This window comes from Mustela lutreola, chromosome 1, assembly GCF_030435805.1.
Source record: "Mustela lutreola isolate mMusLut2 chromosome 1, mMusLut2.pri, whole genome shotgun sequence".
NCBI lineage: Eukaryota > Metazoa > Chordata > Mammalia > Carnivora > Mustelidae > Mustela > Mustela lutreola.
Window position 1 is genome coordinate 11,123,495 of NC_081290.1, and position 21,955 is coordinate 11,145,449.

Here is a 21,955-nt window from a genome sequence, read left to right on the forward strand (position 1 = left end):
GAGGAATTTTTTTTTGGTCAACAATTTGTTTTTCTGAAAAGACAGCTTAATAATTTTGTTATGAGCCTATGGCAATTAAAGTGAAAAACAGGGTGCCTGGGGAGCTCAGTCGGTTAAACATCTGACTGGGTTTCGGTTCAGGTCACGATCTCCGGGTCGTGAGATGGAGCCTCACATGAGGCTTGCGCTCAGTGCAGAGTTTGCTTGTCCCTCTCACTCTGGGTCTCCCCCCTCACTCACACACACCCTCTCTCTATCTCTTTCTCTAAAATAAATAAATAAAATCTTTAAAAAAAATAAAGTGAAAAACAGTCCCCAGAGAAAATGAACAAATCTTGAATAACATTGGACATTTAACCATTATATTTGTGGCAACTATAATTTATCATCAACTTGAATATTTATTACATTAGTGTGATGCCTGCCTTAGGCATTAGCAAGCTTCAGGTAATGAGGGCCAACAGGCTTTTGTTTGTTTTTTCAGTATACCCTTTTTGCCTTAGTGTAGGACTTTTGGGGGATTTTCTTACTGGAGAAGGTAGGGTTTTATGAATCTTGAAGTAGGTGGTATTAGGATACTTTATTCAGGACATGAGTTCTGGCTGTTGAAGGTATTCTACCACTAGATTTGCTTAAATTGATCTCAGTTATGGCCTATGCAGCAAGAGCAATAATAGTAGCAACAACAGCAACAAAGCTAACATTGAGAGCAGTTACTATGTGCCAAGACTGTTACAAACTCTTGAACTATATGTTACAAGCTCTTCAACTATATGAGGAAGGTACTATACTAATCTCTGCTGGAAGAAACTTTAGACACACAGAATTTCAATAAGGTGATAAGGCTAGTCAGAGTAGAACTAAACTTGAACCCAGGTAATCTGGCTTCAGAATCCACACTGTGCTCTAGCTAACCACTTAGCTAGTCCTGGCTTTATAAGTCTCATTTCCAGTCTGTGCTGTATGTTTGATTCAGTATCATCAGATATATCAGATATACCTAGGAGGACTTATATATCCTCCTAGAATATGATTTCTATCAACCTACATCCTTCCGTAAAAACTTTCAGTGACTCTCAGTATCAAGATAAAACTCATGGCATACATGACCCTCCTTCAGTTTTGCCAAAAAATAACCTTTCCAGCCATACCTTTGATCCCTCCCCTGTTGAAACATTTTGTTCTAATTTATGTGCTCTACTACTCTGTTTCCCTCCACTAGATCTACGAGTCCCATTCAGTCTGGATTCATGTGGTCATTTTTTAAATCCCCAGGATCTAGGTCAGTACTTGAGTAGATAAGTTTCTAGACTCATTGTCAGCATATGAAAACAGCAACCTTTAACAATGAATTTCCATGTCTAGTCATCAGCAGCTTAAAAAAAATTTTTTTTTAATTTTTTATTTAACAGAGATATCACAAGTAGGTGGAGAGGCAGGCAGAGAGAGGAGGAAGCAGGCTCCTCGCTGATCAGAGAGCCTGATGCAGGGCTCAATCCCAGGACCCTGAGACTATGACCTGAGCTGAAGGCAGAGGCTTTAACCCACTGAGCCACCCAGGCCCCCCCCCCCAATTTTTAAAATTTAAAAGTGACATTTGAAACATCTAAATGTTTATTATATGGCTTTGTGTACTTCAGCTAATAGTTAAATGCATTTTTACTTTTAATGCCAGTGTCACAGACTAGAATGTGATGACTGAAGTTGTCAAAAGAAGTACCTTGTTTTTGCTTGTTCTTTAATGCTCAAAGAAGTAGTAATGGTACAAATAATTTTATGTTAGTAATAATGGGAAAACACATCCTCGATGTTCAACTTCATTAGATAGTTTGATATAATCACAGAAACTCCTTGAACTAATTTTGGGTACAGAAAAGAATGAAGGATTATTTTTAACCATAAAAAAGAAAATGGAAGAGAAGACATAGTTGTCATCTGCTTTCATTTCTCTCAGAAACCACTTACCCTGAAACTAGTAGGTTATAGCTTCTTTTTTCAACTAAGATCTGTATCTATTTAAAGACTCCCAAATCCTAAAAGTAATTTGGAAGTAAAATATAGAACTTGTACTGAAATATGGGATACACACATGAACACATCTAAGATTTTAACTGATGATGACTTGGTTTGGTGGCCTCAATTATGAAAGGAAGAATTTAATGAGATTGTAATACCATTTCTCCTTCCAAACTCTAATATAACTAAATACTGTGTAATTGTTTTCCAAACATTATTTTAATCCTTTATATTTCTGTATCATGAGGAACCTTGTGGATACAATTATTTACATATTAGCTACTGATTGTATGAAAGTTATAGCTTTAATGGTGAAGGTCTTTTGAACATGGCTCAGAAAAAAATGTTTTTCTTTAAGTTATTCCTCATTCTCTATATTGAATAAAGGCCTTAGCTCTTAACCTAATGTTCAGGGTTTACCTTTATCTGGTCCTGACTTATTTTTCAAGCTACTTTCTTACTATTTTTCTTAAAGAATTCTACAGTCCAGCCAAACTAAAATACTCATGTTCTTTTTCTCTTTTTGAGATTTTTATCTCTTGGCTTTTGCTTATGCTGTCCTATATCTCAACTCTTGGCCTCCAAGGCCTACCTAAAATCATATTTTCTTCAGGCTGTATGTTCTGATATGCTTCCTTCCATTAGCATCTGATAGCCCTTTAACTCCTATGTTGGGATTTTAAAACATTTTCTCCATTGTGTTAAGAATATTTATATACTTGTCTCATCTTTCCTCTAGATATATCACTGTTAATCTCTAACCCTTATAATATCTAATACAATTACTCAATTACCATACATAGTAAGTACTGATAAATCGCTAATCAAATAATGAGAGTTAAATTGAGCTCTGTTAAATTTCAATATGGTATTAGAAGTTATTAAAAACAAACCCAAGAATTTTAATAAGCTTCTGCAAATGGGACATTGATCTGTATCTATTTGTGGTATTTAGAGATAACTTAAGACTTTATGTTAAGGGAAAAGAGGGAAACCATTGGAGGGTTTTAAATAGGACAGAATTGATGGGAAGAGGTAAGATAGGCAGGATGTTTGTGTGGAGGTTGTTACAATCATCATTTAGGTGATGAATTTTAGTGTCTAAACTAGGGCCCTGGGAATAGGGTATAAACAGTGGACAGATTAAGAGCTATTTGGGGAGATGGTATTATAGGATTTAGTGTCTGATTAAGTATGAGAGGTAAGGCATTACAGAGACTTCCCAGGTTTTCTTGGACAAATGAGTAGATGATACAACCCCTCCACTCCACCCCCAACTAAGATAGAAAACTCAAGAGGAAAGAGGTTAGCAGCGTGCAGGAAACAGGCAGAAATGAGCTGTAGACTTCAAAACTGCTGCATTTGAGTCTTCTGTGAAGAAGTTCAAGTGTCTAATGTCTATTGACATCGAATATATGAGTCTGAAGCTATGGAGAAATAGCTAAACTAGAAAAGACATTTGGGGATCCTCAACATTCAGTTGGAACATGGAACTATATTTGATATTTAATTGAAAACAGGCAAAATAAGATTTGATTGCTTTTACCTAAGTATCTAGCCCGCATGAACTGGACCAGAGGGAGTATATTACTTGCCTGCTACTACAGTTACAGGACTGTCTGTCTGTCTCTCACCAAGTGTCAAACTTAAAAGGTTCAGGTTAATAAATGAGCTATATGCACTTACATGTATAATTTTAAATCTATTAAAGTTTAAGACCTGTAATGTGCCCTGTGAGACATATCACCGTCACCGACAACAAAATCCATCTGAATAAAGCCTCCTCATGTGCTCAACTTGCATTTTTATTGTGTCCACCAGTTTTAATACCTGTCTGGGCCTTCTCCACTAGCTATTATCAATAACACTTAGGGGCGCCTGGGTGGCTCAGTGGGTTAAGCCTCTGCCTTCGGCTCAGGTCATGATCTCAGGGTCCTGGGATAGGGCCCTGTATCGGGCTGTGTGCCTGCTGCTCTCTCTGTCCAATAAATAAATAAAAATCTTTAAAAAAATAACATTGAATATTTTGGGAGATACCAATTATGTATCAGGTCCTGCATTAGGTCTTCTAAGTACATCATCTTCCTATAGTATATCACTGAGAAGGGTACCATTACCCTCTTTCCACGGATGAAGCTCAGAAATGTGAAGTAATTTGCACAAGATTATATAACTTGTGGTTAAACTCAAGTCTGTCACACTGAACTTGGTTTTTAAAAATCATTTCATTGTGCTGTTACCTAATCTATTTTATCACCAATGAAAAACTTGTAGAGCCCACAGACCTATGCATTCCTGCTTCAATGTGTACTGAAAAACTTTGACTCAGATTGACAGACTAAGATTGGTCAGAGGTATGGTTTCAAATTCAACCAACATAATGGCAGAAAAATAAGGAAATTAGGAGGCATCAACCATATTTCATTTCTGGCATGAGTGGAATAGATGTGTTCAGGGTCTAGGCAAATAATCATAAGGCATAAATAAGGTTATCATTCAGAGATTGGTCTGCTATTTCCGCATCGATTAATTTTGGGCAGATTTCTTCTTCTTTTTTTCCTTCTGTGATTTTGATAGAATTGTTTATTTGCTGTAAATTATTTTCCTTCAACTTCTTTCTGTTTATGCTAATTGCCATATTGGAACATTACTTCACACTGTGATTACTAACTACTACAATTAGCGTTCTGTTATACTATACTTAAAATAGTAGTGAACACATAAGTGTTTACCTAAGCATTTCCTTTTGTATAAATGTAGATAACTGATAATATTCTGATTATATTTGAAAACTTGTTTTATGTTGCTAAGGAACTGAACTGACGATATTTAATAATCAAGTATGATATAATTATCTATACAAAATCACTACTCTACAACCAAATCATATAATAATGCTAAATTTACACCCATGTAAAACATTTTAATTTTGCACTGCATACAGCACTGTACTAGGTACTTAAGGGAAGAGATGTTGAAACACATAAAGCACATGGTGTCTGGATTTCTGTTGCCATATTGCACCTTCGTTTCCTTGAATAACCATGTTTTATCTCAACTCCAAATTGTGTTTTATATTTTATCCTAAACCATAGTCATCCCTCTTTTGCCTGACTTTTACTCATCTTTCAATCTCACCATTGACATTGCTTCCTCTCAGAAGCTTTCTTGACACTGACTACCCTCTCCTCCAACATCTGTGCTCCTATGACACATTGCACTTGGTCATCCTGTGGATATATATTATCATTACCCAATAGACTGTCAACCCATCTGATCAAAGGTCGGACTTTTCTTGTTCACTTGTGTCCCTGCTATGTTGAGTAGATGTCAACAGATATTTGTGGAAAGAAAGAACAAATGACTGAATGACCATTTGAATTAAGGGCTAGGTAAGAGTTAGGCGTACCTACAGCTAGGTAAGGCATTAACCTTGTAGACCACCTTATACATATTTGCTATAATGGCAACTTTATTTCAGTGCCTTAAAGAGAATTTTTACAAGTTTTTTTTTTTTTTCTTTTTTTGGCAGAGAGAGACATGGCAAGAGAGAGAGGGAATACAAGCACGGGGAGTGGGAGAGGGAGAAGCAGGCTTCCTGCTGAGCAGGAAGCCAGATGTGGGGCTTGATCTCAGGACCCTGGGGATCATGACCTGAGCCAAAGGCAGACGCTTAATAACTCAGCCAACCAGGCACCCCTTAAAGAGAAATATTTTAAAGTTTTATTTTTATTTATTTATTATATTTATTTTTATTTTTAAGTTATCTCTCCACCCAACATGGAGCTCAAGATCAAAAGGTTCACGCTTCACTGATGGAGCCAGCCAGGTGTGTAAAGAGAAATTTTTAAAAAATAAAAACACGTTGTTGCCCCAATTATACTAGGATATTGTGAACCAAAATGACACTGAATTTCTGATTGGTGCTCTAACAGATTACCACAAATTTAGTGGTAACTTAGCTTATAACAATACACATTTATTATCCTAGTAGTTCTGGAGGTTAGAAGTCTGACATGGTTTCCCTGGGCTTAAATCAAGGTGTGAGCAGGCCTGTGTTCCCTCTGGAGGCTCTTGGGGGAGGAAACCTTTCCTTGCCTTTCCCAGCTTCTAGATGCTTCCTGCATCCCCCTAGCCAGCAGCACAGGATCTTCAAGCCTTCCATTCACTTTTTCACTGACTGTCCTACCTCCCTCCTTTCTTTGTGATTACGTTGGACCCACATGGATAATCTAGCATAATCTCCCCAGCTGAGGGCTAGCTGATTAGCAAGCAAACTTCCACCTGCAACCTGTGTTCCTCCTCGCCATGTAATGTAACGTATTCACAGGTTCTGAAAATTAGGACATGGACATATCTTAGATGGGCCACTATTCTGCCAACCTTTATACCTTAGCACTTATGTAATTCTGAAAGAAGATGCTATCTTTTCTCAACATAAAAGAATAATAGTGGTGGGATGCCTGGGTGGCTCAGTCGGTTAAGCCACTGCCTTCCGCTCAAGTCATAATTCCAGGGTCCTGGGATCAAGCCCCTCCCAGGGCTCCTTGCTCAGCAGGGAGCCTGCTTCTCTCTCTGTCTCTGCCTGCCACTCTGCCTGCTTGTGTGTGCGCTCTCTCTCTCTCATAAATAAATAAAATCTTAAAAAAAAAAAGAATAAAAGTGACTAAAGTAATTGAGTATATGTTGCTGGCATGTTCTAGGTGCTTTACAACTGTTAATTCTCATCAATCCCATCTAGTATGTACTATAGTTATGCTTATTTTATAGATTAAACTGAGGAAAATGGAGATTAAATAACTTACCTAAGTGCCATTTGAACCCAGGCAATCTGATTCTAGAGCATTTGCTTTGTTCAGTAGGAAGATGGTAGATAGAATAGTGTGTCTCTTAAAGCATATCTTTACAGTGTAAAGTATTATGGTGTTTTAGGTATTATATAAATTATTAAAATTAAGATACATTTATAACTATAATATTGCAAAACTGGTTGGGAGATGATCAATTATTGCATACATTTTGGGCCAAAGCAGCTCATTCGAAACTCCGAGAGATACAAAGACTTACTACGGTTGTCTTGAGAAAATGCATTAGGTATTTTAAAAATAGTTGCCTCAGTATTCTCCATCATCAATTTATGCTTTCTTACTATTAGGAAAAACAGAATTAGTATAGTACTTATACATGATGTAAAAACTCTGAATAGAAGAGTTAGATCAAGAAAAATTTTTTATTTTTTCCTCCATTTTTCTAACTGATTCTTTATAATTCTTTTTTGGTGTTTCCTCATATCCTGTTCTTTGGTGCCAATTGCTACTTCTCTTTATTAACCCCTCTTCTGCATCTAGAGAGCATTAATTTTGTATATGAGATAAACTGTACAAATATGAAGTAATAAGAATGTAATATGCTAACTCATGTAAAATGATATAAAGAGATATCAGATGGGCAGCCAAGTACAGAGAGTAATAGAGTGAACAGAATGAGATGGCATTATGTGGGGAAGACTTATCAGAATTAATTTTAAAGGATTTTAGGACTTTTGAAAAGAACTTGCAAAAAGGAAGAAGAAATTTACAGTGAGGAAAATGACAGCGTAAAAAAGATTCTGAAACAGGAATTAGCAAATCATATATAGGAAAAGGAAAGCAGACATATTTGAATAGAGCAGAGGCCTCCTCTGAAAATAGATTAGAATTTCCTTAAAGCTTCAAGGGACAGACCACTGGAATTCATGAATTAAAAGGAGCATGTTATTGTTTGAGAAGTTTCCTGGAAATCTTGTTTATTATTGTGTCTCTGAAAAAATAACCGTGAAATCTGAACTGTTAGCTTTTTTTAAAATGGATTTTTGGAAATAGGTTATTTATAAACTAGGACCTGTCCAGAAAGTAGTGTGGTAAGAGGAACAGCTCTGCATAATAGTCAAACGACCGACATGTAATATCCCAAATAGCAGTTCTATGAAAAGCCACTGCAGGTGCAAGTTTATTTAAAAACAGACCACAACACAGGTGCAATTCTCCTTATAAACATTTAACCACAGAAGATTACCCTAAAAGTCTCTGTGGAAAGGCGTTGGAAAAAAGAGAGTTCAGTTTTTTGTCTTAATTTTTTAATTTTTAAAAGGAATTTGGGATGAAGTTTCTTCCTCACGTTTCATATTCTTTTTAAACTTAGTTTTTGTCTCCTGATCTAAATGCAAATTTTACATATACATGATTCGATACGGGTCAATATTAAGAGATTCTGTATGCAATAAGCAAAAATGTTTAGGGTTAAAAAATGTCAAAGAGAAGAAATGTCTCCATGTATATATGAAACAACTAATATTAATGACTTGTAGCTTTGTAAGGTGAATTGGACTAGGAGGAGGCCTATGGTCCACATTTAATGACTTAATTCTAAAATTCAAAATACATTCTAAATTTATACTCAAATGGGAAAAATATGACTCCTGTAAAGAAGTGCATGATGTCATTACTATAGTTCTCTCCTTCAGTCTGCTACAGTTCTGGGGCCTTCCTTCCTGCTACCTGACCTGTCCAGATTCTTTCCCATCTTGGGCCTTTTACTTGCTGTTTCCTTTCTTTTTGGAGCAGTGTTTGTGTGATTCTATTGTAGGCAGAATAATGTCCCCTGCAACCATCCCTCACCCCACGTGCCCTAATCCTTAGATCCTGCGAATATGTAAAACTGTTACATAGGAAAAGAGATTTTGCAGATGTGGCTAAGGGTGTGGGCCTTAAAATGGGGGAGTTTACCCTCAGTTACCTGGATGGGCCAAGATAATCACATGAGGCCTAACAGCGGAGAACTTTCCCTAGATGGAAGCAGAGGAGATAGGCAAAAGCAGAGATCAGAGCAGGACTTGAGTCACTATTGCTACCTTTAAAGATCAAGGAGGCCGCTAGCCAGGGAATGCTGTCATCATCTAGAAGCTGAAAACAGCCTCCACCTGACAGCCGAAAAGGAATGGGGACGTCACCTCTAAAGCTTAAGGGACTGAATTCTGCCAAAAACCTGAATGAGTTTAGAAGTAGATTCTCTGTCAGAGCCTCAAGATAGCAGTCAGACTCTGTCTCTTGGCGGTCTGTTCCTGGCATTTTTTTTTGGCCTCCTTCATGCTCTTGGCCCAAAGTTGAGCACAGTCTGCAGTCTCTTCCTTAATTTTCTTAGTACACTCTTTCTTTAAAGCAATATGTTGATGTTTGTGTTGGGGGACATGTGTAGTAACAAGACCCTGAATTTTGGGCCCTTTGGTTTTAGGTGTCTCGTCTTCTTTGTTTAGGGGCATTATTACAACATACTGTGGACATCTTTTTTAGAGATTGAAAATTTTGTGGGTTCTGCTAGCTATTTTAGTCTCCAGACAATGAGGCACAGTCGTATCGGTGAGTCTAGAAATATGCTTCTCACCCTTTTTTGCGACGATAAGTTGAGAGCACTGAGATTGGCATCCACAATGCAACCCCAAACAGATTTGCCCTTTCTTTCTCTAGTCCTCCTTGGTTTGTGGCAGGAATGCTTACTCAGCTGCTAATAGACACAGCCATGGGTCAGGGACGCCCTGCTTCATGACATTGAACACTTCCATTCCTCGCGCAGACTGTTACCAGCAACTTCTATGGCCGTAACTCTTCCTAAAGGGTACAAAGTTGCATCCATCCCCCACTTCAGTAAGTTTCTGGCCGCCAGTGGCTGGGAAAGGGATGTTTAGTTTCACCCTAAAGCAGCTTATGGCCTCCAAGGCACCATGGAAAAGAGCTGATAATGGTTCCTGTTAAGTTCCATCTGCTCTTGTGGAATTGGGAGGAGAAGGCTCTACAGGAGCAATCCAGCTAGGGTCATCCCATGGGCAAGAATAGATTGCGAGTCAGGTAACTGACTCACTTTAGAAAATAACTCACTTTAGAAAACTCCCTCTGTAATCCTTGTGAATAACTTCATATACAACAGATTTGTGGGACTCTGAGTGACTATAGGATGTTTGGGGACTTTCAGGATGTTTAAAATTAAACCGGTTGCAATTATATATTCATTATATCGGGTATATATAGACACATAAAGAATTTTCCATTTTTGAATGCTTTATCTTGCTTCATTTCTCTTGCAGATCATTTTTTTTCAGCTTGTCTTGGCTGAAGTCCCTTCCTCTGTTGCTAATAGGATCTTCTCTCAGTTTATTTTTCTGGATTGACTCTAAAGTTACTTTTGTATTCTGTAGTGTCTCAAAGGTCTAGAAGGTAGAGATATGGTACATATAGATAAGGTATAAAGGCCATGTTCCTGATGACCCTGTGGTGTATTTGAGATGGTCTATTTTTGGAGATAATTCGGACAATACCATTCATTACCAAAACTTGGTTTTAATATATCAAGTTCAAGGACAGATGGGAGCAATGACTTCTTAGACTGAATGCAGAATTTAATCCACTAAAAGGAAAATAAAGGGAGTCCAGCTACATTTCGATTTAAAGCCAAGAAGGCTATTAAAAAATATCATCATCCCTTTAAGTGTGTAAGTGGCAAGATTCCAGAAAATCAAGGTCTTTTTATGTTATGAAAGACTTTCAAGGGGAGAAATCACATGATATTAAAGATATAGGCTAAGGAGAGACTAATTACTTAAGATAAGTATTCATACAATCCTTATGGATGACATGGAGAATTTTAGTCTGTGTGATAGTATGGTATTGTATGAATTAACTGAAAATGAAGTGCTATGCCCCAAATGTGCTTATGAATGGATCAGTGTTAGCTTAGAGGCAGGTCTTGCGATGCATGCTGAAGAAGTCTGTTTTCAGCACTAGCCCACTGAACATTTCTCTAAATAAGGACCCCGTTGGCATGGGTATCAAGTCTGTAGATGCTGTGAAGCTGAGAGAAGTAACCCATGAGCTGGGTTTCAGAATCTGGGTTTAAAAAGAATTCAGTAAATTATAATGTTGGTCTGAGTTTAATAAGATAAAACTTAAGGACCAATGCTAAATCTCATGCCCAAATCCCAACTGTTTAAATATTAAATGTTTATAGAAGCACTTATTTATTTTTTTTAAATTTATTATACAGACAGAGATCACAAGTAGGCAAACAGGCAGGTTGTGGGGGGGGGTGGCGGTAGTGAGAAGCAGGTCCCCCCCGCCTGGCAGAGAGCCCGATGTGGACCTCAATCCCAGGATCCTAAGTAGAGGCCTTTTTGTTGTTGTTAAGATTTTATTTATTTGACAGACAGAGATCACAAGTAGGCAGAGAGGCAGGCAGGAAGAGAGGAGGAAGCAGACTCCCTGCTGAGCAGAGAGCCTGATGTGGGGCTCCCAGGACCCTGGGATCATGAAGGCAGAGGCTTTAACCCACTGAGCCACCCAAGCACCCTAGAAGCACTTATATTTTAAAAGGGGGAATTTAGTTGACTATAAAGTTGTTAGAAGGCAATAGTGTGATATAGTGGCCCAAAGTGTCATACTCTTATCTTAAGTGGCATTTATTGAAAAATATTACTGTTCTGCTGTTTTATACTTGATCAGATAACACTTGGACTACTGTGTGCATATCTGGGAACAACACTTAAAAAAGCAGCATTGACACCATAAAGCCTGTTCAAAAAAGAGACTAATATTGCTGCATACAGTTAAATTAGAGAGTTTTCAACTCCTTAGGAAAACATTCTCCATTCATCCTTTATTCAATCAATATATTTTAGGTGTTTTTGTGCTCTGATCTTGGAAACACAAGTGAGCAACAGGACAATGCCATTTTCAGAAGCTTTTATTCTAATGAGGAGACATACTAAATAAACTAAATAAGAAATTCAAAGTATGGCAAATACTATGAAGAAAATAAAATAGGGTAATACGACAGTGATTGCTGGTGGGTTAGGATGGTTTGCAACCAGGGAAATTCTCTCTGAGGCAATGATCCTTAACTTGAGACTTGAACGATGATGAGGGACCAGACAAGCAAAGATTTGAAAAGCGTTTTATGCAGAGGGACTAAACAGTCCAAAGGCCCTGAGTAAGTAAGTAGATGGAGAATGTAAGTGAAAGAGAGAGTTATGGGAAATCAGGCGAGATAATGAGTTTGAATTTATTCTAAGTGTAACGAGAAGCCAGTGTAGGTTTTGAATCAGATATGTTCTAATTTACCTTTTGAAAAGATCACCGTCTGTGGGGCAAACAATGAGTAACGGGGGTAAGACTGGATGTAGAGAGGACTTCGGGGCAGTGAAGAATTCAGTGAATTATAAACATGAAACCATGTTTTCCTCCAAATTATTGCTTCCAAAGTACCATGATTAAATTTTTCTTTGCCTTCCCTTGACAGTGTTTTAAGATGATACAGTAATTTTGTAAATTTTTTATCATTAAATGTCTAGTATATATTTTTGTGAACCTAAAACAGGTCTAAAGAGTAGTCAATTTAAAAAAAGTCTAGTTCATTGTAAAAACTTCTAAAATTCACTTTTAACTTCAAATCTCTAATATTCCGTTTGAAACGGGATGGAATAACAGAGATCAGATCTACTCTCCCACCAGAAACAAGCAGAAGAAACTGACAGGCTTATGAAACAATGGCTTTTAAGAGATTGGACGTTAGGCAACAAAAGGCGCGATCTCTGAGAGACAGAAAACAAATGTGAAGGCCTCGGTCATTGCCAGCTTCTTGCCTTGAGAGGGTTTCCGGGACATGGCCTCACTGCTGAAATCTGCCAAACATTAAAAATAATAATAATAATACTAATTCTACACAAACTCCTCTAGCACATTGGAGAGGAAAAGAAACTTCAAAACTTATTCTACTGGGTAAGGATTATCCTGATAACAAAACTAGGTGAAGACGTTATAAGAAAACAATTTCAGACCAATATCCTTGATGAATATAAATGCTGAAGTTCAAGGCAAAATTTTAGTAAATTGAATCCATCAGTTTATAAAAAGGATATTACATCATGAATAAGTGGGGTTTACCCCAGAAATGCCAGATTAATTCAACATTTAAAGTCATTATAATTCACTGTATTAACAAACTAAAAAATGAAAATCATGTGCTCATCTCAATAATCAGAAAAAAGCCATTTGAAAATGTACAATATCCATTTCTGAAAAAAAGAAAAACCAAAAAACAGGAAACTAGGAATAGGAGGGAACTTCCTGAACTTGATAAAGAACTTTCAAGAAAAACCCAAGATCATACTTAAAAACTGAATTCTGAAGAAATGAACCTTTAATAGCTTTATCGAGATATAATAGATACACAATGAAATGCCCACATTTAAACTGTACAGTAACTTTTGACGTGTATATACAGTCAGGAATTTGTAGCCACCATCCAGACAGTGAACATGTATCCTCCCCAAAGGTTTCCTTCTTCCTCTCTCCTCTCCCTGCCCTGCTTTCCCAGACAATCACTGATCTGTTTTCTGTCACTGTAGGTTTGTTTTCACTTTCTAGAATTATTTGTATTAAAGCAATCATTTTTATTAAATTATAATTTTATTATAATTATTTGGATTTAAAAAGTAATATATTATTTAATACAGCACAAAATTTAATACCAATATCTTAAAGCATAATTTAAAAATAATATTTAAAATGTACTACTACATATTTTATAGTACATATTCAAATTTTTTTCTTTTAAGATTTTATTTAAGTTCAGGTTCGTTAACATAGTGCAGCATTTGTTTCAGGGGTAGAATTTAGTGATTTGCCATTTGCATATAGCACTCCCTGCTTATTACAAGCGCCCTCCTTAATACCCATCACCCATTTACTCCACCCCCTACCTCCCCTCCAGCAACCCTCAGTGTTAACCCTATAGTTAAGAATCTGTTATAGTTTGCCTCCTTCTCTGTTTTTTGTCTTATTTTTCCTTCCCCTCGCCTATGTTCATCTGTTTTGCTTCTTACATACCCCATATGCATGAATCATATGGTATTTGTCTTTCTCTGACTTATTTCGCTTAGCATGATACACTTGAGCGCCATCCATGTCATTGGAAATGGCAAGATTTCATTCTTTTTGATGGCTGAGTAATATTCTATTGTATATGAACATCTTTATCCATTCATCTGCTAATGGACATTTGGGCTCTTTCCATAATTTGGCTATTGTGGACAATGTTGCTATAAACATTGGGGTGCATGTGCCCCTTTGAATCACTATTTTTGTATCTTTTGGACAAATAGCTAGTAGTATAATTGCTGGGTCATAGGGTAGCTCTATTTTTAACTTTTTGAGGAACGTCCATACTGTCTTCCAGAGTGGCTGCACCAGCTTGCACTTCCACCAACAGTGTAAGAGGACTCCCCTTTCTCCACATCCTTACTAACATCTGTTGTTTCCTGACTGGTTAATTTTAGCCATTCTGACTGGTGTGAGGTGGTACCTCATTGTGGTTTGTATTTCCCCGAGTGATGTGGAGCATTTTTTCATGTGTCAGCCATTTGTATGTCTTCTTTGGAGAAATGTCTATTCATGTTTTTCTGCCCATTTATTAACTGGATTTTTTATTTTTGGGGTGTTGAGTTTGCTAAGTTCTTTATAGATTTTGGATACTAGCCCTTTATCTGATATGTCATTTGCAAGTATCCTCTCTCATTCTATAGGTTACTTTTTTAAAAAAGATTTAATTAATTAATTTAGAGAGCCCATGAGCAGGGGGAGGAGCAGAGAGAGAGGGACAAGCAGACGCTGTTCTCAGCTAAGAGCCTGATGTGGGGCTTGATCCCACAACCCTGAGATCAGGACCTGAGCAGAAACCAGGAGTCAGATGCCCAACCAAGACACCCAGGTGCCCTGGCTGCCTTTTAGTTTTGTTGGTTGTTTCCTTTGCTGTGCAGAAACTTTTTATCTTGATTAAATCCCTATATTCAAATTCTCTCTCTCTTTCTTTATATAGAGCCATACAGGATATACTCTTTTTTAAACATTTTAAAAAGATTTATTTATTTGAGAGGGAACGTGTGTTTGTGTGTGTGTGTGTGTGTGTGTGTGTGTGTGTGTGTTAGAGAGAGAGAGAGAGAGAGAGAGAGAGAGATGGAGGGAAGGGGGGGGGCAGGGGTAGGGGGAGGAGCAGACTCGCCGCTGAGCAAGGAGCAGAACACAGGGCTTGATCCCAGGACTCCCGGATCATGACCTGAGCTCAAGGTAGACGCTCAACCAGCTGAGCCACCCAGGCGCCACACTATATACTCTTTTTAAGATATTTTGTCTGGCTTCTTTCACTCAGAATAAATTATTTTGAGATTCACCCTTCTTGTTGTTGTATGTTTCAACAGTTTATTCACTTCTATTGCTGAATAACTTGCCACAATTTGTTCACCCACTTTGTGTATGGATGTTTAGGATGCTTCCAGTTTTAGGCTACCACAGATAAAGCTAACAGTTCTTCCAAGTGCTGTCTTCCTTCCCCACGTTAGTAAAACCGGTTGTATTCTTTTTCCTTTCCAGCTTTATTGAGAAATCATTGGCATATAACTGTTTAAGGTGTAAAATGTGATGATTTGATACATGTATGTTGTGAACTGGCTACCACAGGAAGGTTAGTAAACATATCCTTCACCTCACATAATTATCATTGTCCTTGTTATGCAAAGAACATTAAATTCTCTAATAGCAACTTCTAAGAATACAAAACAGTATTATTAACTCTAGTCACTGAGCTATACCTTACAGCCCCAGAGTTTATTCATCTTGTAACTGGAAGTTCATTTTGTTTTTAATTTAAATTCAACTAGCCAACATGTAGAACATTATTAGTTTCAGACGTAGAACTCAGTACTTCATCAGCGCATAGAACACCCCATGCTCATCACATCATGTGCCCTTCTTAATGCCCATCACCCAACTACCCCATCTGCCCACCCATCTCCCGTCCAGCAACCTTCAGTTTCTTTCCCATAGTTAAGAGTTTCTCATGGTTTGTTGCCCCTTTGATTGCTTCCCATTCCATTTTTCCCTCCCTTCCCCTATGATCCTCTACACTGTTTCTTATATACCTCATATGAGTGAAACTATATTGGTAATTGTCTTTCTCTGATTGACTTATTTCCATCAGCATATCAGTTTGATATGAATGGTAATATTTCATCCTTTCTGATGGCTGAGTAATATTCCATTGTATAGATATACCACATCTTCTTTATCCATTCATCATTGATGGACAACTCGGCTCTTTCCATAGTTTGGCTATTGTGGACATTGCTGCCACAAACATTGGGGTGCATGTGCCCCTTTGGATCACTACATTTGTATCTTTGGGGTAAATACCTAGTAGTGCCATTGCTGGGTCATAGGGTAGCTCTATGGGACCTCATCAAGATAAAAAGCTTTTGCACAACAAAGGAAACAGTCAACAAAACTAAAAGGCAACCTACGGAATGGGAGAAGATATTTGCAAATGACATATCAGATAAAGGGCTGGTGTCCAAGATCTATAACTACCTTTGTACCCTTTGACCAGCATCTTCCCATTTCTTCTACCCCTCAGCTGCTGGAAACCACTCATTCTACTCCCTGTTTCTATGAATTCAGTGTTTTTAAGTTCCACATATAAGTGAAATCAGTAAGTGTTTTTTTCTTAATTTCACTTAGCACAATACCCTTAAGGTCCATCTGTGTTGTCATAAATGGCAGGATTTCCTTCTCTTCCTCCTCCTCCTCCCCCTCTCCCCTTCCCCTCCCCCTCCTCCTCCCCTTCTTCTTCTTCTTCTTTTCTTTTTTAAGTCGCATGCTCTACCACCTGAGCCAACCAAGTGCCCCTAGCTTCTAAGCTTTTAAGTTTCCAGTCTAGTGGGTGCGTGACTGATTCAATTGATACGGTCTGCAACTCGTTTTATTTTTAAAGGTTTTATTTATTTATTTATTTATTTATTTATTTGTCAGAGAGAGAGAGAGAGCGCGCACGGGCTTACACACGAGCAGGGAGAGTGGCAAGCAGAGGCGGAGAGAGAAGCAGACTCCCTGACAAGCAAGGAGCCGGATGTGGGACTCAATCCCAGGACCCTGGGATCATGACCTGAGCCGAAGGCAGTGGCTTAACCGACTGAGCCACCCAAGCATCCCAAGATTGCCCTCTTTTTTATAGCGTAAAAATATTCCACCATATATATCACATTTTCTTTATTCATTCCTGTGTTTATGGACCCCTGGGTTGTTTCCATGTGGCCATTGTGAATAATGCTGCAATGAACTTGGTGTGCAGATATCTTTTTAAGATAGTGTTTTAATTTCCTGTGGTATTCTTTTGGATATTGCCCAGAAGTGGGATTGCTGGATCATATTGTAGTTCTATTTTTAATTTTTTGAAGAGCACTTATATTGTCTTCCATAGCGGCTGTACCCATTAACATTCCTGCCAGCTACACACAAGAGCTCCCTTTACTGCACATCCTCACCAGTGTTTGTCATTTCTTGCCGTTTTGGTAATAACCATTCTAACAGGTGTGAGGTAGTATCTTATTGTGGTTTTGATTTGTGTTTCCCTGACGATTTGTGACATCGAGCACTTTTCTTGTACATGTTAACCATTTGAATGTCGTCTTTGGAGAAATGTCTGTTCAAGTCCTCTGCCTATTTTTAAATGGCATTGTTTGGGTTTTTTGCTATGTAGTTGTAGGAGTTCCTTGTATCTTCTATATGTTAATTTCTTATCAGATAATATGGTTTGCAAATATTTTTCTCCCATTCTGTAAATTATATTTTAATTTTGTTCATTATTTCTTTTGCTGTGCAGAAGATTTTAGTTTGATATAGTTCTAGTTGTTGATTTTTGCTTTATTTGTTTATGGTTTTGGTGTCCTATCCAAAAATTCACTGCCAAGGCCAATGTCAGGGAGCTTTTTTCCACTATGCTTTTGCCTAGGAGTTTTATGGTTTTAGGTCTTATGTTTATGTCAATTCATTTGAAGGTAATTTTTGTGAATGGTGGAAGGTAGAGGTCCAGTTTCATAGTTTTGCATGTGAATATTCAGTTTTTTCAAGGCTGTTTGTTTAAAAGACTCTCATTTTACCATTGAATATTCTCATCTCCCTTGCCAAGTAATATTTAATGCCACATGTGTGAATTTATTACTCAGCTCAAGATTCTGTTCCATTGGTCTATGTATTTGGTCTTATTTGTTTGTTTTTTATTTTATGTGTGTCTGTTTTTATGCCAGCACCATACTGTTTTGGTTACTATGGCTTTTTTTTAAAGACATTTTCGTTCATACCTTATAAGGGTCATATAGCATGAACACATATCAATTTCTGTGTTCCTCCGTGCCCACGACCCAAGGGGAAGTGTCCAGCTCTCCCATGAATGCTTTCCTCAAAGTAGATAGCTCCAGGCTGGGTTTGCATTTTGTGTAACTCAACAGGGAGTGACCACGATGGTGGTTCTGATGATAATAATGACTACTATCACTGCTTACCATATGCCAAGATCTTTGCTAACTTCTTTATATGTTATAATTCATGTTAAGTTCCCTAATGATCCTAAGAAATATGTATTGTTATTATCCCCATTTTACAGATAGAGATTACATGAGTGTTCAAGGTTTGCCCATTTCATCCAGCTAGTAAATGATAAGTTGGGTAATAAACTCAAGCAATCAGACTCAGAATCCTTTCTCTTAACTATTATGCTCTCTTGCTTCTCAATTTTCCTTTTTTGCAGAATCCCTGATTTCTTTGAATTATTTTCTTGAATCTTTCCCTCATCTGACTTTGAGGAGGAAAAACTACCCTGTCCTTCCCTCTCTCAAGAGTAAAGGGGGAGGGGCACCTGGGTGGCTCAGTGGGTTAAGCCTCTGCCTTCGGTTCAGGTCATGACTTCAGGGTCCTGGGATCGAGCCCTACACCAGACTCTCTGCTCAGTGGGGAGCCTGCTTCCCCCCCTCCCCCGCCTTCCTCTCTGCCTACTTGTGATCTCTGTCTGTCAAATGAATAAATAATATCTTTAAAAAAATTTAAAAAAGAGTAAAGGGGGAAATTGTCTTACCACAATCATTCCTATTTCCACAAAACCAAGAGCTCCAAAGATGTTACTCCCCTTTTCCTTTGAAAGTCCTCTAAAGACTAGAAGAGAGAGCTTAAGAATGGGGGGTGGGTGTTGATGCCATAAGTTGAGTTCTGTTCTTCCTCCTGGTAAGCCTTGAAGGAAGTATCTGACCCTTTTTAGAATTTGGGGTACCTAGCCATTCTTGTTTATTAGCTGTGAGCCCTAGTAGCCAATTCTGGGGCAAAGGAAGTATAACTTTATGACTGAGGCTATTGTAGTAGTCTAGGCTAGAGGATAGAGACTTGGGCCAGGGTGGCAGTGAAAATGGAGAGAATCAGATAAATCTGGGATATATTCTTCAAATAAAACCAAAAGGGTGTGGTGGTAAACTGAATATGGGGGAGAAGAAAACAAAGGCATCAAAGAAGAGGATTTGTTTGAACAACCAGGTGGATTTACTGAGAGAAGGAAGGCTAGAGACAGGAAAAGATCAGATTAGAAGTGTGAGGGTGTCTTGATTGTTAGAGTACTGTTTGCCTGGTTAAGTTTTGGATACCTGTCAGACAGAGATATCAAATAGAAAGTTGGATGGAGGAGTTTGGAGCTCAACAGGCAAGGTAAAGTGTAGAATTATGCACTTGAAAGTCATGGCATGTCCTGAGTCAAAGCCATGGGATCAGATAAAGTTAATTAAGGAGAAGATGAGAAAAAGAGAAGGCTGAAGATCAAACCTCTGTATTCACCAGAAAATTCAGCAAGAGACTGCCAAGGAGTCACCAGTGAGATGGGAGCAAAACAAGGACAGCGTCTTTTGTGTCCCAAGAGAGTGAAGTCTTTGTCATGGTTTGACTATCCCCAGTACAGAATAAGCTATGTCCAGAGGAAGTAATGCATTGACCTATTTCAGACGGTTTTGAAGCAAATGCTGAGCTCAGACTGTCTGCCGTATAGGAAATTCAAACAAAACTTGAGTGGGAGTAAAGAAGGTGAGACTAAATTGTCTTAGGATCTCTTTAATCCAGATGATTGTCACCGAACCATTTACGTTCAACAGTCTTATATATGAATATAGACAAATAAACCATTTTTGGTGAAGAATTTAGAACAATGTGGCTAAGCTCCCAGTAACTTAACTAACTTGCATGGGAAGTGTTCTACGATTCACATTTTACATTTTTGGTGGGAAGAACATAACTAAAAGTGGAGATTGAAATGGCTTGAAGATTAAACCAGGACCTGTTATTTATATAATTGATTAGTGCTAAAAAGATTATGAAACAATTTGCCTATAGCATAGAACTGTAAAAATAAATAGAAGCTTCAGCTAAGTTGTTTTCAATGTAAGCCTGTTGATTTATTTTTATTTATTTATTTATTTATTTATTTAACAGACAGAGATCACAAGCAGGCAGAGAGGCAGGCAGAGAGAGAAGGGGGAAGCAGGCTGCCTGCTGAGCAGAGAGCCCAATTCAGGGCTCGATCCCAGGACCCTGAGATCATGACCTGAGCCAAAGGCAGAGGCTTCAACCCACTGATTCATTCAGGTGTCCCCTGTTTATTGTTTTAAAAATTACCTTTATTAACCTCTTAATCTTCTATAAATAGATAATAGTGCCATTTATTATTCCCCCCGCATGTTTCTAGTCTATGAATTTTCAAACTTCACTGTACATTAGACTCAACTGGAAGGCTTTCTAAAAAATACACATTCCAAGGTCACATCTCCAGAGATTCTGATTGGGTGTAGCCAGGAAATCTGTATTTTGACTAGTATTCTAGGTGATTCTAGAGAAGATAATCCCTGGACTACACTGGGAGATAACACTGGTCCTGATCCTATATTTCAGGTATTGGTAACTCTCTTTGGGTGGCAAAGGTGCCACTTGGGTCTCCACCCTTATTTTTATTTTATTTTATTTTTTTCTCTTTTAGATGAATAATTTACATAACAGAAATACAAAACTGGAAGATTAAAAGCCTAGAAACATCAAATGTAGAGCTTTTCTTTGGCATAGTAATTATGTATAAACTACTATTTGCTTTTATAAAAATAAGCTTTGGGGAAACTTTTTGTCCCCAAAGATTCATCCAACTTGCTTTGGGGGAGAAATCTAGACTTGAGTTTATTTTCAAGGAAATAATGACTTTTTAAAAAAGAGTACTTCTAATTACTCTGTTTTGGAGTGAATGAATAAATCAGTTATTTGGAAACTACAGTAAGAGATGAAGAGCTCTTAAGTGTTGATACTTGTTTTGACATCCTGGCCATACATTAAAGTAATGTATTTTCAGATTTGTTTTTTCCCCCTAATAGATATAATTGTTCTTGTGAATCCAGTATGTTTTCCTTAACACCAAATAGTTTCTAAGCCCTATGATAGTAGAAGTTAAAATGACAGTAAAGTTTGACAGTGTAGTAATATTACGTGTTTATTATCTATGGGGCTTTGTTCATGTTAGACATTCGGTACATGATTGGAGCCTTTAATAATTATGTGCGAGTCTTTAATAATTAGTTTTCATTCTGCCCCCTTCTGTTCTTAGCTATGACATCTGCTTGCCTACTTGATCCTGAAGCATTTCTTTAGTGCTTCTCAAGATTCTAGGAGACCCTTAAAAAATTAGAGAACTGAGAACCAAAAGTAACATAATTTATGTTGCATATGTAGATATATAAACAACATGTTCCTGGAACCAACCCTAAGAGATAGGAAATTCTAACATGTTGGGGCAGAGGGTAGGGGGAATATCCTGTCCAAAAGCTCAAGGTTTTGTTTACTTGTTTGTTTGTTTGCTTTTTGACACTAATTAATAACAAAAAATCACAGAAATACTGCAGTGATTAAGTTTTCTGTTGAGGCATCCCAGATGAAAATCATTTCATGGGCTTATAATTCCAAAGCCAGTATCAGACACAAGGTCTGCCTTAATGCTATCAAATTAAACCATGGCAACT

General features: G+C 37.7%; 1 pseudogene; it reads right to left on the bottom strand.

Moving 5' to 3' along the window:
• Positions 1 to 9,067: 9,067 nt before the first annotated feature.
• Positions 9,068 to 17,451, bottom strand: LOC131807231 (small ribosomal subunit protein eS6-like; annotated as a pseudogene).
• Between the last annotated feature and the right edge of the window lie 4,504 nt (positions 17,452 to 21,955).